Here is a 5,459-nt window from a genome sequence, read left to right as displayed (position 1 = left end):
CAAATGAATTCATTAGTAGCGCATCCCCTATCACCAATCTAGGTCTATGGTCTGGATTCCACAAGATGTTGAAACATTCTTTGAGATTTGGTCCATGTTGAGATGATTGTATCACATAATTCCTGCAGATTTTTTAGCTGCACCTTCATGCTGTGAATCTCCTGTTCTACCAAATCACAAAGGTTGATCTAGTGGATTCGGATCCACTGAACTCATTGTCACGTTCATGAATCCAGTTTGGGACGACTTTTGCTTTGTGACGTGGTGCCTCATCATGCTGGAAGCAGCTGTTAGAAGAAAGTAAATTGTGGCTATGAAGAGATTCGCATGTTCAGCAACAAAACTCAAATAGACCTAAAGTGGGCCTAGAAAACATTCCCCTCACTTTTTTGCCTCTTTTCCACCAAAAAGAACCGGGTGCTGGTTCAGAGCTGGTGCTGGTTCAAAGTTGGTTCCACTGGCGAACCTTCTAAGAACCGGTTTGCCTTTCCACCGGCTAGAGAGCATCACAGTCTGACGTCACTGTATACGTGTCACGTTACCCAGCGCAGCGGCAAACACAAACACAACAACAATGGCGGATGTTGCTTTACTGTTGATGCTCATGGCTTTGTGAACCTACATTAACATCCAAACGTGTACGTGCAGCTCCTTGTAATCTGTATAAACGGAGGTTGTAATCGAGAAAGAACATAATGTTATTTTATCATTAACACAGAAAATAGTTAGCCTTAGCATGTAGCTACCTACTATCATGTGTGCTGATAATGTATCATATCGCGGTAAAGTAAAAGTGTATTAAACATTAGTATACTTAAGGTACATTATCAAATGCGCTAACAGTAGCCCCGCCCCCAGCCCCTAACGCAAGCGGTTCTTGAGTCTAGACCAGCAACGTTTTGGTGCTACTTAAGAAACACTTTTCCTTGTTCAGAGCCGGTGCTTTGGCGGTCGAAAAAGAAAGAACTGGTTCTAAATTAGTCTCTGGCTTCGAACCAGCACTCAAACTGCCTCGGTGGAAAAGGGGCATTACACCACCTCCATTAGCCTGGAGTGTTGACACAAGGGAGGTTGGTGGGTCCATAGATTCATGCTGTTGGTGCCAAATTCAGACCCTAACATCTGTGAGTCTCTGCAGAAATCCAGATTCATCAGACCAAGGCTAGGTTTTTCCCGTCTTTATCTGTACAGTGTTGGTCAGTCTGTGCAAACTGCAGTCTCAGCTTTCTCTTCTTGGCTGTCAGAAGTGGAACCTCATGTGTTTTTTTTTTTTACCGTTTTAATCCATCTGCTTCAACTTTTGACGTGTTGCGTATTCTGAGATGTTTTTCTGCTCACCACAATTGTACAGTGATTATCTGAGTCGCCTTTAGCAGCTTGAACCGATCTCAATATTCTCCCATGATCTCTCCCAACAAGATGTTTCCTTCTGCAGGACTGACGTTCCCTGGATGTTTCTTCCTTATGTAATCACTCTGAGTAGATCCTGCAGATTGTTGTCTGTAAAACTCACAGGAGATATGGAGTTATAGAAATACTCTGGCACCTGGCACCAGTAATCATGCCACAGTTTTTCCCAGTTCTGATGTTTGATGTAAATGTTACTTGAAGCTACTGGCTGCAATATTCTATGCATTGCACTGAAACCACACGATTGACTGATTAGATAACTGCATGAATGTTTAGGTGTACAGGTGTTCCTAATAAAGTGCTCGGGCGGTGTTTGTCTCTTCAAAATGTCACATGGTTTAAGCGTTTCATTAGCACCAAGCTAAGTGTTTCTCTTAAGCCACTCTCCACTTTTTGGACAGTATTTAGGGAACTTGTAATTCCATGATATCTTTCATTGTGAAACAAGCAGTCTTCTCTCTTTCTCGGAGGAAATGTACATTGTTTAATTGAATATGATCACATGATTTTATAATGGGGGATAAAGGGATTTTAACAGCAATAAAGAGCTGTTAGTAAATGTGGTGTATGGTTGTGTGTGTGTGTGTGTGTGTGTGTGTGTGTGTGTGTGTGTGTGTGTGTGTGTTTCGGATTACGATTGCTGATTCCAGGCAGGGGTGGTGCAGCATAATGGAGAGCTTCGCCTCAACGTTTCAGTAATAAACTGAACAGTAATAATTTTTCGTGTGTGTGATTTTTTTTTTTTTTTTCCATTTTTCATCTTATTCATTTTCAGCGTGTTGAAAAAAGACCCCACAGCGAAAGTGTTTGACTGCAAATTTGGCAAAATAATAGTGTCGCAGCTGAAGCCGATCACAGGCCAGAGTTTCATTTCTGACAGCTATTTCAGTGTTTTGGCCTTTCTTGTTATCTTATTATCTCTTACTAAGCTGTATTTCAAGAATTGCTGCAAGACAAAGCTGACTATTTTGGAAAAGGTTAAAATGTGTGGTTTTGCAGAAAAACTGTGTAGTGCACGGTGAGCCTGTGACCAGCAGACCATGTCTATGGGCTACAGGTTGGTATAATGGTTATCAGCATTGCTTTTTTTTCCCTTGTCAAACAACTAGCTAAGAAAAAATAAGTGCCTTTCAAAAAATACAACTTTTAAATCGATCTCTTTGAACATGACGTGCTGTATGAAGGTGGTGTAAAAGTCTAATGCTAGTATGACGTGCTTGTCAGCATGTACGTAAACACGTCGACATCAACAGGAAATGAACACAATGATCAAACTGAAATAACATCTTTATGAAGGATGGAACATCACAGCTCACTGGCACAGACTGAGGAAAGACGTAATCAGGAGGGGATCGAGACTACGCCTTCTTGCTTTTCCTGTAATTGCATATATTCACTTATTTTCCATAATCTGTATTAATGCATGTGATTAACTCATCATTCTCATTATTTTAATCTTGGATACTTATACTCGCCCAGTTGGTCTGTTTTTAGAAGTTAGAATTTCTCTATCCATATGGTGTATAGTCAGTCATTAGTGCTAGCCTTGAACAAGGTCACATGAGAGTCCTTATGGTTTTGTGTGTGTGTGGGTGGGTGGGTGGACTAGAAGGACAAAATATCTTGTGACGTGTTTGCTGCATTAGTGTTTATGATTTCAGGTTCAATTTCAGTATTAGAAAAGACATTAACCAATGACAGAGAGACTTTACAGCCCCACTGTGTGTGGTTCCAAGGAAATGAAAACCTAAGATGGTAAGACAGCGAAGACAAAGAAAAGAACTAGACAGAATGTTATGACTGTACCAACGTGTCACAAAAAGCTAACATGCACACATCTGCTTATCCTTGTTATCCTAAACCTTGAGAGGAACCAGACACAAAAGTGAACATCATCTCATTTGGGTGACGCTGGAGGGTGTGATTATAATTGTCATAAACACCGAAGAGTGTTATTATGAATAATGTCCTTTCTACAGTCAGACAATTGTGTATTGATTAGGAGGTTGTCCTTAAATACCACATGTAGTCGGTAACTTCTTACTGAAGGTCCGAAATCTTCAGGATACGGAACACAACTGGAGCAGGTTTAATCTCTGGATGGGTAAATGAGAAGCAATTGGAGAGGAATTAGCAAAGCTGCTGTTTATACCACACGATACCCACAAACAATCTACACCCACCTGCCATCTGGAAAAACGGTACCGAAGCATTCGGGCCCTCACAACCCATACTGTGTCCTCTAGACCTCAATGTCCTCAAGACCAGACTCATGAGCCCCCCCACACAAACACACACACTGTGTGAACTGCAGTAAACTGTACCAGATCCAAAACACACTCAACCACTCAATATATCAATATCAATATACATTTCATGTCTACAGCATAGGGGGCACGGTGGCTTAGTGGTTAGCACGTTCGCCTCACACCTCCAGGGTCGGGGGTTCGATTCCCGCCTCTGCCTTGTGTGTGCGGAGTTTGCATGTTCTCCCCGTGCCTCGGGGGTTTCCTAAGGGTACTCCGGTTTCCTCCCCCGGTCCAAAGACATGCATGGTAGGTTGATTGGCATCTCTGGAAAATTGTCCGTAGTGTGTGAGTGTGTGTGTGAATGAGTGTGTGTGTGTGCCCTGTCATGGGTTGGCACTCCGTCCAGGGTGTATCCTGCCTTGATGCCCGATGACGCCTGAGATAGGCACAGGCTCCCCGTGACCCGAGAAGTTCGAATAAGCGGTAGAAAATGAATGAATGTCTACAGTATCACACATATTAAACTGTTTACATGCTGATTTTCCACATGCTGTCTTTTTTTTTTATTTATACCCCATTTCAGAACCTCATCCAACTGCTGCTATTACACAAGTGTATATATGTTTACTTACTTAACCCTCTTTGTTTGGATTCCTATATTTTTGCACAATGTACAGTATAATATACAGAATGCACACTAGTCAGGGCTATTTTGTGTATTTGTCCTGTAGTGTTTTGTATCGTCTGTTTCCGCTGTATTTTTCGCTGATTGGGCAAGATGCACTTTATGTGGATAGGACAACTTACTTTAAGTCCTTAGCTCTCTGTTGTTCGATGTAGCACTTGACCTGTAGCTGCATGATTATATGCATTGTTATTTCTGAGATGTAGGTGGTCGTAAGCCATCGTCATTGGCATCAGAAATGACAACCGTGTCGACCATCAGGCTTCTCAGTGTTCAGTGTTGTGTTGAAGAGAAATCCTGTGTAGATTTGATAGAGAAGGTAAACCCTGGACTCCAAGACAGAGACTTAACTCGGCTAATTGGCGATCACTGAGGTTACAGAAATGGTGGCATTGATGGTGGTTCTGTATTAGCATGAAAGTTTAACTGATTGAGCTTACATAAAGGTCATCTAGGAAACTATTAAACAGTTAATCTGTGCAAAAGTCCAGGAAGCAAATAAAAATAATCTTAAAAATAAGTTTTATCTTTTATAGGTTATCCTCCATGCTTGGGTTTCATTACTAAACCACATTAAACTATCTGTCCTTCTGTCTGTCTGTGTTTGTATGAATGTGGACGTCTGTGCAGCTTCAGGTTCATCCCCTGCACGGGAGGGCATGGCGAATGGGAGCAGGTGCTGTCTCTATGATTGTCTTCTTTCTCTTTTCTGGCTGACAAACTACTGTATGCTTCTAATGCACAAATCCTTCTGCTGCCACTATTTAAAGGCTTGTGCTCCTCACTTTTATTCTCAGGTAGGTTTGCGGTCGGTACCGAGTTATTAAAAAGCTAATGAATGTGTAATCAGGTGTCGAATGGAGGAGTGGAATGAAGAAAGGAGAGAAGTCAAGTCGGTGAGAACTAAATGAGTTAAATAGAAAGATGAAGTTATTAAACTTTCTTGACCTGCTGGCCTGCTGGATTCAATTAGGCAAACACTGTTATGGGCAAGTCATTTAAAATCCATTACATTTCTTCTGTCACAGCATTTTGTGTGTGTGTGTGTGTGTGTGTGTGTGTGTGTGTGTGTGTGTGTGTGTGTGTGTGTGTGTGTGCAGCACAAACATGTACTC

The sequence above is a fragment of the Tachysurus fulvidraco genome, chromosome 6, assembly GCF_022655615.1.
Source record: "Tachysurus fulvidraco isolate hzauxx_2018 chromosome 6, HZAU_PFXX_2.0, whole genome shotgun sequence".
In the NCBI taxonomy this organism is placed as follows: domain Eukaryota; kingdom Metazoa; phylum Chordata; class Actinopteri; order Siluriformes; family Bagridae; genus Tachysurus; species Tachysurus fulvidraco.
This window is presented reverse-complemented; position numbering follows the sequence as displayed.